This window comes from Psittacula echo (genome assembly GCF_963264785.1).
Source record: "Psittacula echo genome assembly, chromosome: 26".
Lineage (NCBI taxonomy): Eukaryota > Metazoa > Chordata > Aves > Psittaciformes > Psittacidae > Psittacula > Psittacula echo.
In genome coordinates, this window is record NC_137761.1 from 4,369,988 (window position 1) to 4,394,760 (window position 24,773).

The following is a 24,773-nucleotide window of genomic DNA, read 5'->3' on the forward strand; positions in this document are numbered from 1 at the left end:
AGCCAGGGCAAAAAACTTGAGCTGTGCCTCTTTTGCAGAAAGTCAGCTTTGCAACGGTGCCATCCGCATGACTGTCGCTCCTTGATTTCCCAACTCAAAGTCCATTACAATGGAACCTCTTTGGCACCCGTGCTCGGCTGCCCAGCATCCCAGGGAGTAGAGCACGAACGGTTGGCCTCTGCTCCCACAGCCGAAGAGCCAGGGCAAAAAATTTGAGCTGTGCCTCTTCTGCAGAAAGTCAGCTTTGCAACGGTGCCATCCGCATGGCTGTCGCTCCTCGATTTCCCAACTCAAAGTCCATTACAATGGAACCTCTTTGGCACCCGTGCTGGGCTGCCCAGCATCCCAGGGAGTAGAGCACGAACGGTTGGCCTCTGCTCCAACAGCCGAAGAGCCAGGGCAAAAAACTTGAGCTGTGCCTCTTCTGCAGAAAGTCAGCTTTGCAACGGTGCCATCCGCATGGCTGTCGCTCCTCGATTTCCCAACTCAAAGTCCATTACAATGGAACCTCTTTGGCACCCGTGCTGGGCTGCCCAGCATCCCAGGGAGTAGAGCACGAACGGTTGGCCTCTGCTCCAACAGCCGAAGAGCCAGGGCAAAAAACTTGAGCTGGGCCTCTTCTGCAGAAAGTCAGCTTTGCAACGGTGCCATCCGCATGACTGTCGCTCCTCGATTTCCCAACTCAAAGTCCATTACAATGGAACCTCTTTGGCACCCGTGCTCGGCTGCTCAGCATCCCAGGGAGTAGAGCACGAACGGTTGGCCTCTGCTCCCACAGCCGAAGAGCCAGGGGAAAAAACTTGAGCTGTGCCTCTTCTGCAGAAAGTCAGCTTTGCAACGGTGCCATCCGCATGACTGTCGCTCCTCGATTTCCCAACTTAAAGTCCATTACAATGGAACCTCTTTGGCACCCGTGCTCGGCTACCCAGCATCCCAGGGAGTAGAGCACGAACGGTTGGCCTCTGCTCCCACAGCCGAAGAGCCAGGGCAAAAAACTTGAGCTGTGCCTCTTCTGAAGAAAGTCAGCTTTGCAACGGTGCCATCCGCATGGCTGTCGCTCCTCGATTTCCCAACTCAAAGTCCATTACAATGGAACCTCTTTGGCACCCGTGCTGGGCTGCCCAGCATCCCAGGGAGTAGAGCACGAACGGTTGGCCTCTGCTCCCACAGCCGAAGAGCCAGGGGAAAAAACTTGAGCTGGGCCTCTTCTGCAGAAAGTCAACTTTGCAACGGTGCCATCCGCATGACTGTCGCTCCTCGATTTCCCAACTCAAAGTCCATTACAATGGAACCTCTTTGGCACCCGTGCTGGGCTGCCCAGCATCCCAGGGAGTAGAGCACGAACGGTTGGCCTCTGCTCCCACAGCCGAAGAGCCAGGGCAAAAAACTTGAGCTGTGCCTCTTCTGCAGAAAGTCAGCTTTGCAACAGTGCCATCCGCATGGCTGTCGCTCCTCGATTTCCCAACTCAAAGTCCATTACAATGGAACCTCTTTGGCACCCGTGCTGGGCTGCCCAGCATCCCAGGGAGTAGAGCACGAACGGTTGGCCTCTGCTCCCACAGCCAAAGAGCCAGGGCAAAAAACTGGAGCTGTGCCTCTTCTGCAGAAAGTCAGCTTTGCAACGGTGCCATCCGCATTGCTGTCGCTCCAACATTTCCCAACTTAAAGTCCATTACAATGGAACCTCTTTGGCACCCGTGCTGGGCTGCCCAGCATCCCAGGGAGTAGAGCACGAACGGTTGGCCTCTGCTCCCACAGCCGAAGAGCCAGGGCAAAAAACTTGAGCTGTGCCTCTTCTGCAGAAAGTCAGCTTTGCAACGGTGCCATCCGCATGACTGTCGCTCCTCGATTTCCCAACTCAAAGTCCATTACAATGGAACCTCTTTGGCACCCGTGCTCGGCTGCCCAGCATCCCAGGGAGTAGAGCACGAACGGTTGGCCTCTGCTCCCACAGCCGAAGAGCCAGGGCAAAAAACTGGAGCTGTGCCTCTTCTGCAGAAAGTCAGCTTTGCAACGATGCCATCCGCATGACTGTCGCTCCTCGATTTCCCAACTTAAAGTCCATTACAATGGAACCTCTTTGGCACCCGTGCTCGGCTGCCCAGCATCCCAGGGAGTAGAGCACCAACGGTTGGCCTCTGCTCCCACAGCCGAAGAGCCAGGGCAAAAAACTTGAGCTGTGCCTCTTCTGCAGAAAGTCAGCTTTGCAACGGTGCCATCTGCATGGCTGTCGCTCCTCGATTTCCCAACTCAAAGTCCATTACACTGGAACCTCTTTGGCACCCGTGCTCGGCTGCCCAGCATCCCAGGGAGTAGAGCACGAACGGTTGGCCTCTGCTCCCACAGCCGAAGAGCCAGGGCAAAAAACTTGAGCTGTGCCTCTTCTGCATAAAGTCAGCTTTGCAACGCTGCCATCCGCATTGCTGTCGCTCCTCGATTTCCCAACTTAAAGTCCATTACAATGGAACCTCTTTGGCACCCGTGCTGGGCTGCCCAGCATCCCAGGGAGTAGAGCACGAACGGTTGGCCTCTGCTCCAACAGCCGAAGAGCCAGGGCAAAAAACTTGAGCTGTGCCTCTTTTGCAGAAAGTCAGCTTTGCAACGGTGCCATCCGCATGACTGTCGCTCCTCGATTTCCCAACTCAAAGTCCATTACAATGGAACCTCTTTGGCACCCGTGCTCGGCTGCCCAGCATCCCAGGGAGTAGAGCATGAACGGTTGGCCTCTGCTCCCACAGCCGAAGAGCCAGGGCAAAAAATTTGAGCTGTGCCTCTTCTGCAGAAAGTCAGCTTTGCAACGGTGCCATCCGCATTGCTGTCGCTCCTCCATTTCCCAACTCAAAGTCCATTACAATGGAACCTCTTTGGCACCCGTGCTGGGCTGCCCAGCATCCTAGGGAGTAGAGCATGAACGGTTGGCCTCTGCTCCCACAGCCGAAGAGCCAGGGCAAAAAACTGGAGCTGTGCCTCTTCTGCAGAAAGTCAGCTTTGCAACGGTGCCATCCGCATGACTGTCGCTCCTCGATTTCCCAACTTAAAGTCCATTACAATGGAACCTCTTTGGCACCCGTGCTCGGCTGCCCAGCATCCCAGGGAGTAGAGCACGAACGGTTGGCCTCTGCTCCCACAGCCGAAGAGCCAGGGCAAAAAACTTGAGCTGTGCCTCTTCTGCAGAAAGTCAGCTTTGCAACGGTGCCATCCGCATGACTGTCGCTCCTCGATTTCCCAACTCAAAGTCCATTACAATGGAACCTCTTTGGCACCCGTGCTCGGCTGCCCAGCATCCCAGGGAGTAGAGCACGAACGGTTGGCCTCTGCTCCCACAGCCGAAGAGCCAGGGCAAAAAACTGGAGCTGTGCCTCTTCTGCAGAAAGTCATCTTTGCAACGGTGCCATCCGCATTGCTGTCGCTCCTCCATTTCCCAACTCCAAGTCCATTACAATGGAAACTCTTTGGCACCCGTGCTAGGCTGCCCAGCATCCCAGGGAGTAGAGCACGAACGGTTGGCCTCTGCTCCCACAGCCGAAGAGCCAGGGCAAAAAACTGGAGCTGTGCCTCTTCTGCAGAAAGTCAGCTTTGCAACGGTGCCATCTGCATGGCTGTCGCTCCTCGATTTCCCAACTCAAAGTCCATTACACTGGAACCTCTTTGGCACCCGTGCTGGGCTGCCCAGCATCCCAGGGAGTAGAGCACGAACGGTTGGCCTCTGCTCCCACAGCCGAAGAGCCAGGGCAAAAAACTTGAGCTGTGCCTCTTCTGCATAAAGTCATCTTTGCAACGGTGCCATCCGCATTGCTGTCGCTCCTCGATTTCCCAACTTAAAGTCCATTACAATGGAACCTCTTTGGCACCCGTGCTCGGCTGCCCATCATCCCAGGGAGTAGAGCACGAACGGTTGGCCTCTGCTCCCACAGCCGAAGAGCCAGGGCAAAAAACTTGAGCTGTGCCTCTTTTGCAGAAAGTCAGCTTTGCAACGGTGCCATCCGCATGACTGTCGCTCCTCCATTTCCCAACTCAAAGTCCATTACAATGGAACCTCTTTGGCACCCGTGCTCGGCTGCCCAGCATCCCAGGGAGTAGAGCACGAACGGTTGGCCTCTGCTCCCACAGCCGAAGAGCCAGGGCAAAAAATTTGAGCTGTGCCTCTTCTGCAGAAAGTCAGCTTTGCAACGGTGCCATCCGCATGGCTGTCGCTCCTCGATTTCCCAACTCAAAGTCCATTACAATGGAACCTCTTTGGCACCCGTGCTGGGCTGCCCAGCATCCCAGGGAGTAGAGCACGAACGGTTGGCCTCTGCTCCAACAGCCGAAGAGCCAGGGCAAAAAACTTGAGCTGTGCCTCTTCTGCAGAAAGTCAGCTTTGCAACGGTGCCATCCGCATGACTGTCGCTCCTCCATTTCCCAACTCAAAGTCCATTACAATGGAACCTCTTTGGCACCCGTGCTCGGCTGCTCAGCATCCCAGGGAGTAGAGCACGAACGGTTGGCCTCTGCTCCCACAGCCGAAGAGCCAGGGGAAAAAACTTGAGCTGTGCCTCTTCTGCATAAAGTCATCTTTGCAACGGTGCCATCCGCATGACTGTCGCTCCTCGATTTCCCAACTCAAAGTCCATTACAATGGAACCTCTTTGGCACCCGTGCTCGGCTACCCAGCATCCCAGGGAGTAGAGCACGAACGGTTGGCCTCTGCTCCCACAGCTGAAGAGCCAGGGCAAAAAACTTGAGCTGTGCCTCTTCTGCAGAAAGTCATCTTTGCAACGGTGCCATCCGCATTGCTGTCGCTCCTCGATTTCCCAACTTCAAGTCCATTACAATGGAACCTCTTTGGCACCCGTGCTGGGCTGCCCAGCATCCCAGGGAGTAGAGCACGAACGGTTGGCCTCTGCTCCCACAGCCGAAGAGCCAGGGCAAAAAACTTGAGCTGTGCCTCTTCTGCAGAAAGTCAGCTTTGCTACGGTGCCATCCGCATGACTGTCGCTCCTCGATTTCCCAACTCAAAGTCCATTACAATGGAACCTCTTTGGCACCCGTGCTGGGCTGCCCAGCATCCCAGGGAGTAGAGCACGAACGGTTGGCCTCTGCTCCCACAGCCGAAGAGCCAGGGCAAAAAAATTGAGCTGTGCCTCTTCTGCAGAAAGTCAGCTTTGCAACGGTGCCATCCGCATGGCTGTCGCTCCTCGATTTCCCAACTCAAAGTCCATTACAATGGAACCTCTTTGGCACCCGTGCTGGGCTGCCCAGCATCCCAGGGAGTAGAGCACGAACGGTTGGCCTCTGCTCCAACAGCCGAAGAGCCAGGGCAAAAAACTTGAGCTGTGCCTCTTCTGCAGAAAGTCAGCTTTGCAACGGTGCCATCCGCATGACTGTCGCTCCTCGATTTCCCAACTCAAAGTCCATTACAATGGAACCTCTTTGGCACCCGTGCTCGGCTGCTCAGCATCCCAGGGAGTAGAGCACGAACGGTTGGCCTCTGCTCCCACAGCCGAAGAGCCAGGGCAAAAAACTTGAGCTGTGCCTCTTCTGCAGAAAGTCAGCTTTGCAACGGTGCCATCCGCATGACTGTCGCTCCTCGATTTCCCAACTTAAAGTCCATTACAATGGAACCTCTTTGGCACCCGTGCTGGGCTGCCCAGCATCCCAGGGAGTAGAGCACGAACGGTTGGCCTCTGCTCCCACAGCCGAAGAGCCAGGGCAAAAAACTTGAGCTGTGCCTCTTCTGAAGAAAGTCAGCTTTGCAACGGTGCCATCCGCATGGCTGTCGCTCCTCGATTTCCCAACTCAAAGTCCATTACAATGGAACCTCTTTGGCACCCGTGCTGGGCTGCCCAGCATCCCAGGGAGTAGAGCACGAACGGTTGGCCTCTGCTCCCACAGCCGAAGAGCCAGGGCAAAAAACTTGAGCTGTGCCTCTTCTGCAGAAAGTCAACTTTGCAACGGTGCCATCCGCATGACTGTCGCTCCTCGATTTCCCAACTCAAAGTCCATTACAATGGAACCTCTTTGGCACCCGTGCTGGGCTGCCCAGCATCCCAGGGAGTAGAGCACGAACGGTTGGCCTCTGCTCCCACAGCCGAAGAGCCAGGGCAAAAAACTTGAGCTGTGCCTCTTCTGCAGAAAGTCAGCTTTGCAACGGTGCCATCCGCATGGCTGTCGCTCCTCGATTTCCCAACTCAAAGTCCATTACAATGGAACCTCTTTGGCACCCGTGCTGGGCTGCCCAGCATCCCAGGGAGTAGAGCACGAACGGTTGGCCTCTGCTCCCACAGCCGAAGAGCCAGGGCAAAAAACTGGAGCTGTGCCTCTTCTGCAGAAAGTCAGCTTTGCAACGGTGCCATCTGCATGGCTGTCGCTCCTCGATTTCCCAACTCAAAGTCCATTACACTGGAACCTCTTTGGCACCCGTGCTCGGCTGCCCAGCATCCCAGGGAGTAGAGCACGAACGGTTGGCCTCTGCTCCCACAGCCGAAGAGCCAGGGCAAAAAACTTGAGCTGTGCCTCTTCTGCATAAAGTCAGCTTTGCAACGCTGCCATCCGCATTGCTGTCGCTCCTCGATTTCCCAACTTAAAGTCCATTACAATGGAACCTCTTTGGCACCCGTGCTGGGCTGCCCAGCATCCCAGGGAGTAGAGCACGAACGGTTGGCCTCTGCTCCCACAGCCGAAGAGCCAGGGCAAAAAACTTGAGCTGTGCCTCTTTTGCAGAAAGTCAGCTTTGCAACGGTGCCATCCGCATGACTGTCGCTCCTCGATTTCCCAACTCAAAGTCCATTACAATGGAACCTCTTTGGCACCCGTGCTCGGCTGCCCAGCATCCCAGGGAGTAGAGCATGAACGGTTGGCCTCTGCTCCCACAGCCGAAGAGCCAGGGCAAAAAATTTGAGCTGTGCCTCTTCTGCAGAAAGTCAGCTTTGCAACGGTGCCATCCGCATGGCTGTCGCTCCTCCATTTCCCAACTCAAAGTCCATTACAATGGAACCTCTTTGGCACCCGTGCTCGGCTGCCCAGCATCCTAGGGAGTAGAGCATGAACGGTTGGCCTCTGCTCCCACAGCCGAAGAGCCAGGGCAAAAAACTTGAGCTGTGCCTCTTCTGCAGAAAGTCAGCTTTGCAACGGTGCCATCCGCATGACTGTCGCTCCTCCATTTCCCAACTTAAAGTCCATTACAATGGAACCTCTTTGGCACCCGTGCTCGGCTGCCCAGCATCCCAGGGAGTAGAGCACGAACGGTTGGCCTCTGCTCCCACAGCCGAAGAGCCAGGGCAAAAAACTTGAGCTGTGCCTCTTCTGCAGAAAGTCATCTTTGCAACGGTGCCATCCGCATGACTGTCGCTCCTCGATTTCCCAACTCAAAGTCCATTACAATGGAACCTCTTTGGCACCCGTGCTCGGCTGCCCAGCATCCCAGGGAGTAGAGCACGAACGGTTGGCCTCTGCTCCCACAGCCGAAGAGCCAGGGCAAAAAACTTGAGCTGTGCCTCTTCTGCAGAAAGTCAGCTTTGCAACGGTGCCATCTGCATGACTGTCGCTCCTAAATTTCCCAACTTAAAGTCCATTACAATGGAACCTCTTTGGCACCCGTGCTGGGCTGCCCAGCATCCCAGGGAGTAGAGCACGAACGGTTGGCCTCTGCTCCCACAGCCGAAGAGCCAGGGCAAAAAACTTGAGCTGTGCCTCTTCTGCAGAAAGTCAGCTTTGCAACGGTGCCATCCGCATTGCTGTCGCTCCTCCATTTCCCAACTCCAAGTCCATTACAATGGAAACTCTTTGGCACCCGTGCTAGGCTGCCCAGCATCCCAGGGAGTAGAGCACGAACGGTTGGCCTCTGCTCCCACAGCCGAAGAGCCAGGGCAAAAAACTTGAGCTGTGCCTCTTTTGCAGAAAGTCAGCTTTGCAACGGTGCCATCCGCATGACTGTCGCTCCTCCATTTCCCAACTCAAAGTCCATTACAATGGAACCTCTTTGGCACCCGTGCTGGGCTGCCCAGCATCCCAGGGAGTAGAGCACGAACGGTTGGCCTCTGCTCCCACAGCCGAAGAGCCAGGGCAAAAAATTTGAGCTGTGCCTCTTCTGCAGAAAGTCAGCTTTGCAACGGTGCCATCCGCATGGCTGTCGCTCCTCGATTTCCCAACTCAAAGTCCATTAGAATGGAACCTCTTTGGCACCCGTGCTGGGCTGCCCAGCATCCCAGGGAGTAGAGCACGAACGGTTGGCCTCTGCTCCAACAGCCGAAGAGCCAGGGCAAAAAACTTGAGCTGTGCCTCTTCTGCAGAAAGTCAGCTTTGCAACGGTGCCATCCGCATGACTGTCGCTCCTCGATTTCCCAACTCAAAGTCCATTACAATGGAACCTCTTTGGCACCCGTGCTCGGCTGCTCAGCATCCCAGGGAGTAGAGCACGAACGGTTGGCCTCTGCTCCCACAGCCGAAGAGCCAGGGGAAAAAACTTGAGCTGTGCCTCTTCTGCATAAAGTCATCTTTGCAACGGTGCCATCCGCATGACTGTCGCTCCTCGATTTCCCAACTCAAAGTCCATTACAATGGAACCTCTTTGGCACCCGTGCTCGGCTACCCAGCATCCCAGGGAGTAGAGCACGAACGGTTGGCCTCTGCTCCCACAGCTGAAGAGCCAGGGCAAAAAACTTGAGCTGTGCCTCTTCTGCAGAAAGTCATCTTTGCAACGGTGCCATCCGCATTGCTGTCGCTCCTCGATTTCCCAACTTCAAGTCCATTACAATGGAACCTCTTTGGCACCCGTGCTCGGCTGCCCAGCATCCCAGGGAGTAGAGCACGAACGGTTGGCCTCTGCTCCCACAGCCGAAGAGCTAGGGCAAAAAACTTGAGCTGTGCCTCTTTTGCAGAAAGTCAGCTTTGCTACGGTGCCATCCGCATGACTGTCGCTCCTCGATTTCCCAACTCAAAGTCCATTACAATGGAACCTCTTTGGCACCCGTGCTCGGCTGCCCAGCATCCCAGGGAGTAGAGCACGAACGGTTGGCCTCTGCTCCCACAGCCGAAGAGCCAGGGCAAAAAAATTGAGCTGTGCCTCTTCTGCAGAAAGTCAGCTTTGCAACGGTGCCATCCGCATGGCTGTCGCTCCTCGATTTCCCAACTCAAAGTCCATTACAATGGAACCTCTTTGGCACCCGTGCTGGGCTGCCCAGCATCCCAGGGAGTAGAGCACGAACGGTTGGCCTCTGCTCCAACAGCCGAAGAGCCAGGGCAAAAAACTTGAGCTGTGCCTGTTCTGCAGAAAGTCAGCTTTGCAACGGTGCCATCCGCATGACTGTCGCTCCTCGATTTCCCAACTCAAAGTCCATTACAATGGAAGCTCTTTGGCACCCGTGCTTGGCTGCCCAGCATCCCAGGGAGTAGAGCACGAACGGTTGGCCTCTGCTCCCACAGCCGAAGAGCCAGGGGAAAAAACTTGAGCTGTGCCTCTTCTGCAGAAAGTCAGCTTTGCAACGGTGCCATCCGCAAGACTGTCGCTCCTCGATTTCCCAACTTAAAGTCCATTACAATGGAACCTCTTTGGCACCCGTGCTCGGCTACCCAGCATCCCAGGGAGTAGAGCACGAACGGTTGGCCTCTGCTCCCACAGCCGAAGAGCCAGGGCAAAAAACTTGAGCTGTGCCTCTTCTGCAGAAAGTCAGCTTTGCAACGGTGCCATCCGCATGACTGTCGCTCCTCGATTTCCCAACTTAAAGTCCATTACAATGGAACCTCTTTGGCACCCGTGCTGGGCTGCCCAGCATCCCAGGGAGTAGAGCACGAACGGTTGGCCTCTGCTCCCACAGCCGAAGAGCCAGGGCAAAAAACTTGAGCTGTGCCTCTTCTGCAGAAAGTCAGCTTTGCAACGGTGCCATCCGCATGGCTGTCGCTCCTCGATTTCCCAACTCAAAGTCCATTACAATGGAAGCTCTTTGGCACCCGTGCTCGGCTGCCCAGCATCCCAGGGAGTAGAGCACGAACGGTTGGCCTCTGCTCCCACAGCCGAAGAGCCAGGGCAAAAAACTGGAGCTGTGCCTCTTCTGCAGAAAGTCAGCTTTGCAACGGTGCCATCCGCATGACTGTCGCTCCTCGATTTCCCAACTCAAAGTCCATTACAATGGAACCTCTTTGGCACCCGTGCTCGGCTGCCCAGCATCCCAGGGAGTAGAGCACGAACGGTTGGCCTCTGCTCCCACAGCCGAAGAGCCAGGGGAAAAAACTGGAGCTGTACATCTTCTGCAGAAAGTCAGCTTTGCAACGGTGCCATCCGCATGACTGTCGCTCCTCGATTTCCCAACTTAAAGTCCATTACAATGGAACCTCTTTGGCACCCGTGCTCGGCTGCCCAGCATCCCAGGGAGTAGAGCACCAACGGTTGGCCTCTGCTCCCACAGCCGAAGAGCTAGGGCAAAAAACTGGAGCTGTGCCTCTTCTGCAGAAAGTCAGCTTTGCAACGGTGCCATCCACATGGCTGTCGCTCCTCGATTTCCCAACTCAAAGTCCATTACAATGGAACCTCTTTGGCACCCGTGCTCGGCTGCCCAGCATCCCAGGGAGTAGAGCACGAACGGTTGGCCTCTGCTCCCACAGCCGAAGAGCCAGGGCAAAAAACTTGAGCTGTGCCTCTTCTGCAGAAAGTCAGCTTTGCAACGGTGCCATCCGCATTGCTGTCGCTCCTCGATTTCCCAACTCAAAGTCCATTACAATGGAACCTCTTTGGCACCCGTGCTGGGCTGCCCAGCATCCCAGGGAGTAGAGCACGAACGGTTGGCCTCTGCTCCCACAGCCGAAGAGCCAGGACAAAAATTTGGAGCTGTGCCTCTTCTGCAGAAAGTCAGCTTTGCAACGCTGCCATCCGCATGGCTGTCGCTCCTCCATTTCCCAACTCAAAGTCCATTACAATGGAACCTCTTTGGCACCCGTGCTGGGCTGCCCAGCATCCCAGGGAGTAGAGCACGAACGGTTGGCCTCTGCTCCCACAGCCGAAGAGCCAGGGCAAAAAATTTGTGCTGTGCCTCTTCTGCAGAAAGTCAGCTTTGCAACGGTGCCATCCGCATTGCTGTCGCTCCTCGATTTCCCAACTCAAAGTCCATTACAATGGAACCTCTTTGGCACCCGTGCTGGGCTGCCCAGCATCCCAGGGAGTAGAGCACGAACGGTTGGCCTCTGCTCCAACAGCCGAAGAGCCAGGGCAAAAAACTTGAGCTGTGCCTGTTCTGCAGAAAGTCAGCTTTGCAACGGTGCCATCCGCATGACTGTCGCTCCTCGATTTCCCAACTCAAAGTCCATTACAATGGAAGCTCTTTGGCACCCGTGCTTGGCTGCCCAGCATCCCAGGGAGTAGAGCACGAACGGTTGGCCTCTGCTCCCACAGCCGAAGAGCCAGGGCAAAAAACTTGAGCTGTGCCTCTTCTGCAGAAAGTCATCTTTGCAACGGTGCCATCCGCATGACTGTCGCTCCTCGATTTCCCAACTCAAAGTCCATTACAATGGAACCTCTTTGGCACCCGTGCTCGGCTGCCCAGCATCCCAGGGAGTAGAGCACGAACGGTTGGCCTCTGCTCCCACAGCCGAAGAGCCAGGGCAAAAAACTTGAGCTGTGCCTCTTCTGCAGAAAGTCAGCTTTGCAACGGTGCCATCCGCATTGCTGTCGCTCTTCGATTTCCCAACTCAAAGTCCATTACAATGGAACCTCTTTGGCACCCGTGCTGGGCTGCCCAGCATCCCAGGGAGTAGAGCACGAACGGTTGGCCTCTGCTCCCACAGCCGAAGAGCCAGGGCAAAAAACTTGAGCTGTGCCTCTTCTGAAGAAAGTCAGCTTTGCAACGGTGCCATCCGCATTGCTGTCGCTCCTCGATTTCCCAACTCAAAGTCCATTACAATGGAACCTCTTTGGCACCCGTGCTGGGCTGCCCAGCATCCCAGGGAGTAGAGCACGAACGGTTGGCCTCTGCTCCCACAGCCGAAGAGCCAGGACAAAAATTTGGAGCTGTGCCTCTTCTGCAGAAAGTCAGCTTTGCAACGGTGCCATCCGCATGGCTGTCGCTCCTCCATTTCCCAACTCAAAGTCCATTACAATGGAACCTCTTTGGCACCCGTGCTCGGCTGCCCAGCATCCCAGGGAGTAGAGCACGAACGGTTGGCCTCTGCTCCCACAGCCGAAGAGCCAGGGCAAAAAACTTGAGCTGTGCCTCTTCTGCAGAAAGTCAGCTTTGCAACGGTGCCATCCGCATTGCTGTCGCTCCTCCATTTCCCAACTCAAAGTCCATTACAATGGAACCTCTTTGGCACCCGTGCTCGGCTGCCCAGCATCCCAGGGAGTAGAGCACGAACATTCGGCCTCTGCTCCCACAGCCAAAGAGCCAGGGCAAAAAACTTGAGCTGTGCCTCTTCTGCAGAAAGTCAGCTTTGCAACGGTGCCATCCGCATGACTTTCGCTCCTCGATTTCCCAACTCAAAGTCCATTACAATGGAACCTCTTTGGCACCCGTGCTGGGCTGCCCAGCATCCCAGGGAGTAGAGCACGAACGGTTGGCCTCTGCTCCCACAGCCGAAGAGCCAGGGCAAAAAATTTGTGCTGTGCCTCTTCTGCAGAAAGTCAGCTTTGCAACGGTGCCATCCGCATTGCTGTCGCTCCTCGATTTCCCAACTCAAAGTCCATTACAATGGAACCTCTTTGGCACCCGTGCTGGTCTGCCCAGCATCCCAGGGAGTAGAGCACGAACGGTTGGCCTCTGCTCCAACAGCCGAAGAGCCAGGGCAAAAAACTTGAGCTGTGCCTGTTCTGCAGAAAGTCAGCTTTGCAACGGTGCCATCCGCATGACTGTCGCTCCTCGATTTCCCAACTCAAAGTCCATTACAATGGAACCTCTTTGGCACCCGTGCTTGGCTGCCCAGCATCCCAGGGAGTAGAGCACGAACGGTTGGCCTCTGCTCCCACAGCCGAAGAGCCAGGGCAAAAAACTTGAGCTGTGCCTCTTCTGCATAAAGTCATCTTTGCAACGGTGCCATCCGCATGACTGTCGCTCCTCGATTTCCCAACTTAAAGTCCATTACAATGGAACCTCTTTGGCACCCGTGCTCGGCTGCCCAGCATCCCAGGGAGTAGAGCACGAACGGTTGGCCTCTGCTCCCACAGCCGAAGAGCCAGGGCAAAAAACTTGAGCTGTGCCTCTTCTGCAGAAAGTCAGCTTTGCAACGCCGCCATCCGCATTGCTGTCGCTCTTCGATTTCCCAACTCAAAGTCCATTACAATGGAACCTCTTTGGCACCCGTGCTGGGCTGCCCAGCATCCCAGGGAGTAGAGCACGAACGGTTGGCCTCTGCTCCCACAGCCGAAGAGCCAGGGCAAAAAACTTGAGCTGTGCCTCTTCTGAAGAAAGTCAGCTTTGCAACGGTGCCATCCGCATTGCTGTCGCTCCTCGATTTCCCAACTCAAAGTCCATTACAATGGAACCTCTTTGGCACCCGTGCTGGGCTGCCCAGCATCCCAGGGAGTAGAGCACGAACGGTTGGCCTCTGCTCCCACAGCCGAAGAGGCAGGGCAAAAAACTTGAGCTGTGCCTCTTCTGCAGAAAGTCAACTTTGCAACGGTGCCATCCGCATGACTGTCGCTCCTCGATTTCCCAACTTAAAGTCCATTACAATGGAACCTCTTTGGCACCCGTGCTCGGCTGCCCAGCATCCCAGGGAGTAGAGCACGAACGGTTGGCCTCTGCTCCCACAGCCGAAGAGCCAGGGCAAAAAACTTGAGCTGTGCCTGTTCTGCAGAAAGTCAGCTTTGCAACGGTGCCATCCGCATGGCTGTCGCTCCTCGATTTCCCAACTCAAAGTCCATTACAATGGAACCTCTTTGGCACCCGTGCTGGGCTGCCCAGCATCCCAGGGAGTAGAGCACGAACGGTTGGCCTCTGCTCCCACAGCCGAAGAGCCAGGGCAAAAAACTGGAGCTGTGCCTCTTCTGCAGAAAGTCAGCTTTGCAACGGTGCCATCCGCATTGCTGTCGCTCCTCCATTTCCCAACTCAAAGTCCATTACAATGGAACCTCTTTGGCACCCGTGCTGGGCTGCCCAGCATCCCAGGGAGTAGAGCACGAACGGTTGGCCTCTGCTCCCACAGCCGAAGAGCCAGGGCAAAAAACTGGAGCTGTGCCTCTTCTGCAGAAAGTCAGCTTTGCAACGCTGCCATCCGCATGGCTGTCGCTCCTCGATTTCCCAACTCAAAGTCCATTACAATGGAACCTCTTTGGCACCCGTGCTGGGCTGCCCAGCATCCCAGGGAGTAGAGCACGAACGGTTGGCCTCTGCTCCCACAGCCGAAGAGCCAGGGCAAAAAACTTGAGCTGTGCCTCTTCTGCAGAAAGTCATCTTTGCAACGGTGCCATCCGCATGACTGTCGCTCCTCGATTTCCCAACTCAAAGTCCATTACAATGGAACCTCTTTGGCACCCGTGCTGGGCTGCCCAGCATCCCAGGGAGTAGAGCACCAACGGTTGGCCTCTGCTCCCACAGCCGAAGAGCCAGGGCAAAAAATTTGTGCTGTGCCTCTTCTGCAGAAAGTCAGCTTTGCAACGGTGCCATCCGCATTGCTGTCGCTCCTCGATTTCCCAACTCAAAGTCCATTACAATGGAACCTCTTTGGCACCCGTGCTGGGCTGCCCAGCATCCCAGGGAGTAGAGCACGAACGGTTGGCCTCTGCTCCCACAGCCGAAGAGCCAGGGCAAAAAACTTGAGCTGTGCCTCTTCTGCAGAAAGTCAGCTTTGCAACGGTGCCATCCGCATGGCTGTCGCTCCTCGATTTCCCAACTCAAAGTCCATTACAATGGAACCTCTTTGGCACCCGTGCTGGGCTGCCCAGCATCCCAGGGAGTAGAGCACGAACGGTTGGCCTCTGCTCCCACAGCCGAAGAGGCAGGGCAAAAAACTTGAGCTGTGCCTCTTCTGCAGAAAGTCAACTTTGCAACGGTGCCATCCGCATGACTGTCGCTCCTCGATTTCCCAACTCAAAGTCCATTACAATGGAACCTCTTTGGCACCCGTGCTGGGCTGCCCAGCATCCCAGGAAGTAGAGCACGAACGGTTGGCCTCTGCTCCCACAGCCGAAGAGCCAGGGCAAAAAACTTGAGCTGTGCCTCTTCTGCAGAAAGTCAGCTTTGCAACGGTGCCATCCGCATGACTGTCGCTCCTCGATTTCCCAACTTAAAGTCCATTACAATGGAACCTCTTTGGCACCCGTGCTCGGCTGCCCAGCATCCCAGGGAGTAGAGCACCAACGGTTGGCCTCTGCTCCCACAGCCGAAGAGCCAGGGCAAAAAACTTGAGCTGGGCCTCTTCTGCAGAAAGTCAGCTTTGCAACGGTGCCATCCGCATGGCTGTCGCTCCTCGATTTCCCAACTCAAAGTCCATTACAATGGAACCTCTTTGGCACCCGTGCTCGGCTGCCCAGCATCCCAGGGTGTAGAGCACGAACGGTTGGCCTCTGCTCCCACAGCCGAAGAGCCAGGGCAAAAAACTTGAGCTGTGCCTGTTCTGCAGAAAGTCAGCTTTGCAACGCTGCCATCCGCATGGCTGTCGCTCCTCCATTTCCCAACTCAAAGTCCATTACAATGGAACCTCTTTGGCACCCGTGCTGGGCTGCCCAGCATCCCAGGGAGTAGAGCACGAACGGTTGGCCTCTGCTCCCACAGCCGAAGAGCCAGGGCAAAAATCTGGAGCTGTGCCTCTTCTGCAGAAAGTCAGCTTTGCAACGGTGCCATCTGCATTGCTGTCGCTCCTCGATTTCCCAACTCAAAGTCCATTACAGTGGAACCTCTTTGGCACCCGTGCTGGGCTGCCCAGCATCCCAGGGAGTAGAGCACCAACGGTTGGCCTCTGCTCCCACAGCCGAAGAGCCAGGGCAAAAAACTTGAGCTGTGCCTCTTCTGCAGAAAGTCAGCTTTGCAACGGTGCCATCCGCATTGCTGTCGCTCCTCGATTTCCCAACTCAAAGTCCATTACAATGGAACCTCTTTGGCACCCGTGCTGGGCTGCCCAGCATCCCAGGGAGTAGAGCACGAACGGTTGGCCTCTGCTCCCACAGCCGAAGAGCCAGGGCAAAAAACTGGAGCTGTGCCTCTTCTGCAGAAAGTCAGCTTTGCAACGGTGCCATCCGCATGGCTGTCGCTCCTCGATTTCCCAACTCAAAGTCCATTACAATGGAACCTCTTTGGCACCCGTGCTGGGCTGCCCAGCATCCCAGGGAGTAGAGCACGAACGGTTGGCCTCTGCTCCCACAGCCGAAGAGGCAGGGCAAAAAACTTGAGCTGTGCCTCTTCTGCAGAAAGTCAACTTTGCAACGGTGCCATCCGCATGACTGTCGCTCCTCGATTTCCCAACTCAAAGTCCATTAGAATGGAACCTCTTTGGCACCCGTGCTGGGCTGCCCAGCATCCCAGGAAGTAGAGCACGAACGGTTGGCCTCTGCTCCCACAGCCGAAGAGCCAGGGCAAAAAACTTGAGCTGTGCCTCTTCTGCAGAAAGTCAGCTTTGCAACGGTGCCATCCGCATGACTGTCGCTCCTCGATTTCCCAACTTAAAGTCCATTACAATGGAACCTCTTTGGCACCCGTGCTCGGCTGCCCAGCATCCCAGGGAGTAGAGCACCAACGGTTGGCCTCTGCTCCCACAGCCGAAGAGCCAGGGCAAAAAACTTGAGCTGGGCCTCTTCTGCAGAAAGTCAGCTTTGCAACGGTGCCATCCGCATGGCTGTCGCTCCTCGATTTCCCAACTCAAAGTCCATTACAATGGAACCTCTTTGGCACCCGTGCTCGGCTGCCCAGCATCCCAGGGTGTAGAGCACGAACGGTTGGCCTCTGCTCCCACAGCCGAAGAGCCAGGGCAAAAAACTTGAGCTGTGCCTGTTCTGCAGAAAGTCAGCTTTGCAACGGTGCCATCCGCATGGCTGTCGCTCCTCCATTTCCCAACTCAAAGTCCATTACAATGGAACCTCTTTGGCACCCGTGCTGGGCTGCCCAGCATCCCAGGGAGTAGAGCACGAACGGTTGGCCTCTGCTCCCACAGCCGAAGAGCCAGGGCAAAAATCTGGAGCTGTGCCTCTTCTGCAGAAAGTCAGCTTTGCAACGGTGCCATCTGCATTGCTGTCGCTCCTCGATTTCCCAACTCAAAGTCCATTACAGTGGAACCTCTTTGGCACCCGTGCCCGGCTGCCCAGCATCCCAGGGAGTAGAGCACGAACATTCGGCCTCTGCTCCCACAGCCGAAGAGCCAGGGCAAAAAACTTGAGCTGTGCCACTTCTGCAGAAAGTCAGCTTTGCAACGCTGCCATCCGCATTGCTGTCGCTCCTCGATTTCCCAACTCAAAGTCCATTACAATGGAACCTCTTTGGCACCCGTGCTGGGCTGCCCAGCATCCCAGGGAGTAGAGCACGAACGGTTGGCCTCTGCTCCCACAGCCGAAGAGCCAGGGCAAAAAACTTGAGCTGTGCCTCTTCTGCAGAAAGTCAGCTTTGCAACGGTGCCATCCGCATGACTGTCGCTCCTCCATTTCCCAACTCAAAGTCCATTACAATGGAACCTCTTTGGCACCCGTGCTGGGCTGCCCAGCATCCCAGGGAGTAGAGCACGAACGGTTGGCCTCTGCTCCCACAGCCGAAGAGCCAGGGCAAAAAATTTGTGCTGTGCCTCTTCTGCAGAAAGTCAGCTTTGCAACGGTGCCATCCGCATTGCTGTCGCTCCTCGATTTCCCAACTCAAAGTCCATTACAATGGAACCTCTTTGGCACACGTGCTGGGCTGCCCAGCATCCCAGGGAGTAGAGCACGAACGGTTGGCCTCTGCTCCAACAGCCGAAGAGCCAGGGCAAAAAACTTGAGCTGTGCCTGTTCTGCAGAAAGTCAGCTTTGCAACGGTGCCATCCGCATGACTGTCGCTCCTCGATTTCCCAACTCAAAGTCCATTACAATGGAACCTCTTTGGCACCCGTGCTTGGCTGCCCAGCATCCCAGGGAGTAGAGCACGAACGGTTGGCCTCTGCTCCCACAGCCGAAGAGCCAGGGCAAAAAACTTGAGCTGTGCCTCTTCTGCATAAAGTCATCTTTGCAACGGTGCCATCCGCATGACTGTCGCTCCTCGATTTCCCAACTTAAAGTCCATTACAATGGAACCTCTTTGGCACCCGTGCTCGGCTGCCCAGCATCCCAGGGAGTAGAGCACGAACGGTTGGCCTCTGCTCCCACAGCCGAAGAGCCAGGGCAAAAAACTTGAGCTGTGCCTCTTCTGCAGAAAGTCATCTTTGCAACGGTGCCATCCGCATGACTGTCGCTCCTCGATTTCCCAACTCAAAGTCCATTACAATGGAACCTCTTTGGCACCCGTGCTGGGCTGCCCAGCATCCCAGGAAGTAGAGCACGAACGGTTGGCCTCTGCTCCCACAGCCGAAGAGCCAGGGCAAAAAACTTGAGCTGTGCCTCTTCTGCATAAAGTCATCTTTGCAACGGTGCCATCCGCATGACTGTCGCTCCTCGATTTCCCAACTTAAAGTCCATTACAATGGAACCTCTTTGGCACCCGTGCTCGGCTGCCCAGCATCCCAGGGAGTAGAGCACCAACGGTTGGCCTCTGCTCCCACAGCCGAATAGCCAGGGCAAAAAACTTGAGCTGGGCCTCTTCTGCAGAAAGTCAGCTTTGCAACGGTGCCATCCGCATGGCTGTCGCTCCTCGATTTCCCAACTCAAAGTCCATTACAATGGAACCTCTTTGGCACCCGTGCTCGGCTGCCCAGCATCCCAGGGTGTAGAGCACGAACGGTTGGCCTCTGCTCCCACAGCCGAAGAGCCAGGGCAAAAAACTTGAGCTGTGCCTGTTCTGCAGAAAGTCAGCTTTGCAACGCTGCCATCCGCATGGCTGTCGCTCCTCCATTTCCCAACTCAAAGTCCATTACAATGGAACCTCTTTGGCACCCGTGCTGGGCTGCCCAGCATCCCAGGGAGTAGAGCACGAACGGTTGGCCTCTGCTCCCACAGCCGAAGAGCCAGGGCAAAAATCTGGAGCTGTGCCTCTTCTGCAGAAAGTCAGCTTTGCAACGGTGCCATCTGCATTGCTGTCGCTCCTCGATTTCCCAACTCAAAGTCCATTACAGTGGAACCTCTTTGGCACCCGTGCCCGGCTGCCCAGCATCCCAGGGAGTAGAGCACGAACATTCGGCCTCTGCTCCCACAGCCGAAGAGCCAGGGCAAAAAACTTGAGCTGTGCCACTTCTGCAGAAAGTCAGCTTTGCAACGCTGCCATCCGCATTGCTGTCGCTCCTCGATTTCCCAACTCAAAGTCCATTACAATGGAACCTCTTTGGCACCCGTGCTGGGCTGCCCAGCATCCCAGGGAGTAGAGCACGAACGGTTGGCCTCTGCTCCCACAGCTGAAGAGCCAGGGCAAAAAACTTGAGCTGTGCCTCTTCTGCAGAAAGTCAGCTTTGCAACGGTGCCATCCGCATGACTGTCGCTCCTCCATTTCCCAACTCAAAGTCCATTACAATGGAACCTCTTTGGCACCCGTGCTGGGCTGCCCAGCATCCCAGGGAGTAGAGCACGAACGGTTGGCCTCTGCTCCCACAGCCGAAGAGCCAGGGCAAAAAATTTGTGCTGTGCCTCTTCTGCAGAAAGTCAGCTTTGCAACGGTGCCATCCGCATTGCTGTCGCTCCTCGATTTCCCAACTCAAAGTCCATTACAATGGAACCTCTTTGGCACCCGTGCTGGGCTGCCCAGCATCCCAGGGAGTAGAGCACGAACGGTTGGCCTCTGCTCCAACAGCCGAAGAGCCAGGGCAAAAAACTTGAGCTGTGCCTGTTCTGCAGAAAGTCAGCTTTGCAACGGTGCCATCCGCATGACTGTCGCTCCTCGATTTCCCAACTCAAAGTCCATTACAATGGAACCTCTTTGGCACCCGTGCCCGGCTGCCCAGCATCCCAGGGAGTAGAGCACGAACGGTTGGCCTCTGCTCCCACAGCCGAAGAGCCAGGGCAAAAAACTTGAGCTGTGCCTCTTCTGCATAAAGTCATCTTTGCAACGGTGCCATCCGCATGACTGTCGCTCCTCGATTTCCCAACTTAAAGTCCATTACAATGGAACCTCTTTGGCACCCGTGCTCGGCTGCCCAGCATCCCAGGGAGTAGAGCACGAACGGTTGGCCTCTGCTCCCACAGCCGAAGAGCCAGGGCAAAAAACTTGAGCTGGGCCTCTTCTGCAGAAAGTCAGCTTTGCAACGCCGCCATCCGCATTGCTGTCGCTCTTCGATTTCCCAACTCAAAGTCCATTACAATGGAACCTCTTTGGCACCCGTGCTCGGCTGCCCAGCATCCCAGGGAGTAGAGCACGAACGGTTGGCCTCTGCTCCCACAGCCGAAGAGCCAGGGCAAAAAACTTGAGCTGTGCCTCTTCTGAAGAAAGTCAGCTTTGCAACGGTGCCATCCGCATTGCTGTCGCTCCTCGATTTCCCAACTCAAAGTCCATTACAATGGAACCTCTTTGGCACCCGTGCTGGGCTGCCCAGCATCCCAGGGAGTAGAGCACGAACGGTTGGCCTCTGCTCCCACAGCCGAAGAGCCAGGGCAAAAAACTTGAGCTGTGCCTCTTCTGCAGAAAGTCAACTTTGCAACGGTGCCATCCGCATGACTGTCGCTCCTCGATTTCCCAACTCAAAGTCCATTACAATGGAACCTCTTTGGCACCCGTGCCCGGCTGCCCAGCATCCCAGGGAGTAGAGCACGAACATTCGGCCTCTGCTCCCACAGCCGAAGAGCCAGGGCAAAAAACTTGAGCTGTGCCTCTTCTGCAGAAAGTCAGCTTTGCAACGGTGCCATCCGCATTGCTGTCGCTCCTCGATTTCCCAACTCAAAGTCCATTACAATGGAACCTCTTTGGCACCCGTGCTCGGCTGCCCAGCATCCCAGGGAGTAGAGCACGAACGGTTGGCCTCTGCTCCCACAGCCGAAGAGCCAGGGCAAAACACTTGAGCTGTGCCTCTTCTGCAGAAAGTCAGCTTTGCAACGGTGCCATTCGCATGGCTGTCGCTCCTCGATTTCCCAACTCAAAGTCCATTACAATGGAACCTCTTTGGCACCCGTGCTCGGCTGCCCAGCATCCCAGGGAGTAGAGCACGAACGGTTGGCCTCTGCTCCCACAGCCGAAGAGCCAGGGCAAAAAACTTGAGCTGTGCCTCTTCTGCAGAAAGTCAACTTTGCAACGGTGCCATCCGCATGACTGTCGCTCCTCGATTTCCCAACTCAAAGTCCATTACAATGGAACCTCTTTGGCACCCGTGCCCGGCTGCCCAGCATCCCAGGGAGTAGAGCACGAACATTCGGCCTCTGCTCCCACAGCCGAAGAGCCAGGGCAAAAAACTTGAGCTGTGCCTCTTCTGCAGAAAGTCAGCTTTGCAACGGTGCCATCCGCATTGCTGTCGCTCCTCGATTTCCCAACTCAAAGTCCATTACAATGGAACCTCTTTGGCACCCGTGCTCGGCTGCCCAGCATCCCAGGGAGTAGAGCACGAACGGTTGGCCTCTGCTCCCACAGCCGAAGAGCCAGGGCAAAACACTTGAGCTGTGCCTCTTCTGCAGAAAGTCAGCTTTGCAACGGTGCCATTCGCATGGCTGTCGCTCCTCGATTTCCCAACTCAAAGTCCATTACAATGGAACCTCTTTGGCACCCGTGCTCGGCTGCCCAGCATCCCAGGGAGTAGAGCACGAACGGTTGGCCTCTGCTCCCACAGCCGAAGAGCCAGGGCAAAAAACTTGAGCTGTGCCTCTTCTGCAGAAAGTCAGCTTTGCAACGGTGCCATCCGCATGGCTGTCGCTCCTCGATTTCCCAACTCAAAGTCCATTACAATGGAACCTCTTTGGCACCCGTGCTGGGCTGCCCAGCATCCCAGGGAGTAGAGCACGAACGGTTGGCCTCTGCTCCCACAGCCGAAGAGCCAGGGCAAAAAACTTGAGCTGTGCCTCTTCTGCAGAAAGTCAGCTTTGCAACGGTGCCATCAGCATTGCTGTCGCTCCTCGATTTCCCAACTCAAAGTCCATTACAATGGAACCTCTTTGGCACCCGTGCTCGGCTGCCCAGCATCCCAGGGAGTAGAGCACGAACATTCGTCCTCTGCTCCCACAGCAGAAGAGCCAGGGCAAAAAACTTGAGCTGTGCCTCTTCTGCAGAAAGTCAGCTTTGCAACGGTGCTATCTGCATGGCTGTCGCTCCTCGATTTCCCAACTCAAAGTCCATTACAATGGAACCTCTTTGGCACCCGTGCTGGGCTGCCCAGCATCCCAGGGAGTAGAGCACGAACGGTTGGCCTCTGCTCCCACAGCCGAAGAGCCAGGGCAAAAAACTTGAGCTGTGCCTCTTCTGCAGAAAGTCAGCTTTGCAACGGTGCCATCCGCATTGCTGTCGCTCCTCCATTTCCCAACTCAAAGTCCATTACAATGGAACCTCTTTGGCACCCGTGCTCGGCTGCCCAGCATCCCAGGGAGTAGAGCACGAACGGTTGGCCTCTGCTCCCACAGCCGAAGAGGCAGGGCAAAAAACTTGAGCTGTGCCTCTTCTGCAGAGAGTCAGCTTTGCAACGGTGCCATCCGCATTGCTGTCGCTCCTCGATTTCCCAACTCAAAGTCCATTACAATGGAACCTCTTTGGCACCCGTGCCCGGCTGCCCAGCATCCCAGGGAGTAGAGCACGAACATTCGTCCTCTGCTCCCACAGCCGAAGAGACAGGGCAAAAAACTTGAGCTGGGCCTCTTCTGCAGAAAGTCAGCTTTGCAACGGTGCCATCCGCATGACTGTCGCTCCTCGATTTCCCAACTTAAAGTCCATTACAATGGAACCTCTTTGGCACCCGTGCTCGGCTGCCCAGCATCCCAGGGAGTAGAGCACCAACGGTTGGCCTCTGCTCCCACAGCCGAAGAGCCAGGGCAAAAAACTTGAGCTGGGCCTCTTCTGCAGAAAGTCAGCTTTGCAACGGTGCCATCCGCATGGCTGTCGCTCCTCGATTTCCCAACTCAAAGTCCATTACAATGGAACCTCTTTGGCACCCGTGCTCGGCTGCCCAGCATCCCAGGGTGTAGAGCACGAACGGTTGGCCTCTGCTCCCACAGCCGAAGAGCCAGGGCAAAAAACTTGAGCTGTGCCTGTTCTGCAGAAAGTCAGCTTTGCAACGCTGCCATCCGCATGGCTGTCGCTCCTCCATTTCCCAACTCAAAGTCCATTACAATGGAACCTCTTTGGCACCCGTGCTGGGCTGCCCAGCATCCCAGGGAGTAGAGCACGAACGGTTGGCCTCTGCTCCCACAGCCGAAGAGCCAGGGCAAAAAACTTGAGCTGTGCCTCTTCTGCAGAAAGTCAGCTTTGCAACGGTGCCATCCGCATTGCTGTCGCTCCTCGATTTCCCAACTCAAAGTCCATTACAATGGAACCTCTTTGGCACCCGTGCTGGGCTGCCCAGCATCCCAGGGAGTAGAGCACGAACGGTTGGCCTCTGCTCCCACAGCCGAAGAGCCAGGGCAAAAAACTTGAGCTGTGCCTCTTCTGCAGAGAGTCAGCTTTGCAACGGTGCCATCCGCATTGCTGTCGCTCCTCGATTTCCCAACTCAAAGTCCATTACAATGGAACCTCTTTGGCACCCGTGCCCGGCTGCCCAGCATCCCAGGGAGTAGAGCACGAACATTCGTCCTCTGCTCCCACAGCCAAAGAGACAGGGCAAAAAACTTGAGCTGGGCCTCTTCTGCAGAAAGTCAGCTTTGCAACGGTGCCATCCGCATTGCTGTCGCTCCTCGATTTCCCAACTCAAAGTCCATTACAATGGAACCTCTTTGGCACCCGTGCTGGGCTGCCCAGCATCCCAGGGAGTAGAGCACGAACGGTTGGCCTCTGCTCCCACAGCCGAAGAGCCAGGGCAAAACACTTGAGCTGTGCCTCTTCTGCAGAAAGTCAGCTTTGCAACGGTGCCATCCGCATGGCTGTCGCTCCTCGATTTCCCAACTCAAAGTCCATTACAATGGAACCTCTTTGGCACCCGTGCTGGGCTGCCCAGCATCCCAGGGAGTAGAGCACGAACGGTTGGCCTCTGCTCCCACAGCCGAAGAGCCAGGGCAAAAAACTTGAGCTGTGCCTCTTCTGCAGAAAGTCAGCTTTGCAACGGTGCCATCCGCATTGTTGTCGCTCCTCGATTTCCCAACTCAAAGTCCATTACAATGGAACCTCTTTGGCACCCGTGCTGGGCTGCCCAGCATCCCAGGGAGTAGAGCACGAACGGTTGGCCTCTGCTCCCACAGCCAAAGAGCCGGGGCAAAAAACTTGAGCTGGGCCCCTTCTGCAGAAAGTCAGCTTTGCAACGGTGCCATCCGCATTGCTGTCGCTCCAACATTTCCCAACTCAAAGTCCATTACAATGGAACCTCTTTGGCACCCGTGCTGGGCTGCCCAGCATCCCAGGGAGTAGAGCACGAACGGTTGGCCTCTGCTCCCACAGCCAAAGAGCCAGGGCAAAAAACGTGAGCTGTGCCTCTTCTGCAGAAAGTCAGCTTTGCAACGGTGCCATCCGCATTGCTGTCGCTCCTCGATTTCCCAACTCAAAGTCCATTACAATGGAACCTCTTTGGCACCCGTGTTCGGCTGCCCAGCATCCCAGGGAGTAGAGCACGAACATTCGTCCTCTGCTCCCACAGCAGAAGAGCCAGGGCAAAAAACTTGAGCTGTGCCTCTTCTGCAGAAAGTCAGCTTTGCAACGGTGCCATCCGCATTGCTGTCG